The 1,026-nt window shown below is 44.2% G+C and overlaps 1 non-coding gene across 1 annotated transcript; it reads left to right on the top strand.

The window, feature by feature from the left end:
• Nucleotides 1–276: 276 nt before the first annotated feature.
• Nucleotides 277–380, top strand: LOC112788664 (small nucleolar RNA R71). Its single transcript, XR_003196021.1, has one exon. It is a non-coding gene; the product is annotated as a small nucleolar RNA R71 (small nucleolar RNA).
• The last annotated feature ends 646 nt before the right edge of the window (nt 381–1,026 follow it).

The following is a 1,026-nucleotide window of genomic DNA, read 5'->3' as shown; positions in this document are numbered from 1 at the left end:
CCTCTCCATCTTCTTGGTGAGGTCAGCCAGCTGCTGGTAATGAGCTTGTTTTGGGCCAACAGAGTATCTACATTGTTTAGCTCCATCACTCCTCTTGTGTTCCCTCTTTCGGAAGTATAGAAGTAGTCGTTTTCTGCTACTGTTTCAATAACATCTATGGCTTCCTCAATGGCCTTCTTCTTGTTCAAGGATCCTCCAGATGAATGGTCCACGGCCTTCTTTGACTCATAGGATAGCCCTTCATAGAAAATGTGCAGCTGCACCCATTCGTTGAACATGTCAGGTGGACACCTCCTTGTTAAGTCCTTGAACCTCTCCCATGCTTCATAAAGAGTCTCACCATCTTGTTGCCTGAAAGTTTGAACCTCAGCTCTCAGCCTATTGATTCGTTGAGGAGGGTAAAATCTTGCTAAGAATTTGTTCACCACATCCTCCCAAGTTGTCAAGCTCACCCTTGGAAAAGATTCCAGCCACTTGGCTGCCTTGTCCCTGAGTGAGAAAGGAAATAAGAGCAGTCTATAGGCGTCAGGATGAACACCATTAGATTTCAATGTGTCACATATTCTCAGGAAGGTGGTCAAATGTTGATTGGGATCTTCTTGAACACCTCCTCCAAACGAACAGTTGTTCTGAACAAGGGTGATGAGCTGTGGTTTAAGTTCAAAGTTGTTGGCATGGATTGTTTGCTTTTGGATGCTACTTCCACAATTGCCTGGGTTTGGATTGATGTAAGAGCCCAAAACTCTTCTATCCTCCCCAGCATGATTTGCTCCACCTCCTCTGCCATGGTTGTGAGTCTCTTCTTCATGATGATTTTCCATGTTTTCTTCCATGTTTGGTTCAAAGTATTCCTCAAAGTGTTCCTCCTCTTCTTTAGCACCAACTACACGTTTTTCTTTTGCCTCCCTCCTTAGTCTAAGGAAGGTTCTCTCAGGTTCAGAATCAAAGGAAGTTGAAGCCCCGCTTCTTCTCCCTGTCATACAACCAACAAGTACAAGCAAAGAAAATAGGTGCAGACAGTATTTG

This window comes from Arachis hypogaea, chromosome 20, assembly GCF_003086295.3.
Source record: "Arachis hypogaea cultivar Tifrunner chromosome 20, arahy.Tifrunner.gnm2.J5K5, whole genome shotgun sequence".
NCBI classification, from domain to species: domain Eukaryota; kingdom Viridiplantae; phylum Streptophyta; class Magnoliopsida; order Fabales; family Fabaceae; genus Arachis; species Arachis hypogaea.
The sequence above is the reverse complement of the archived record's forward strand: the minus strand, read 5'-3'. Positions and strand labels throughout refer to the sequence as shown.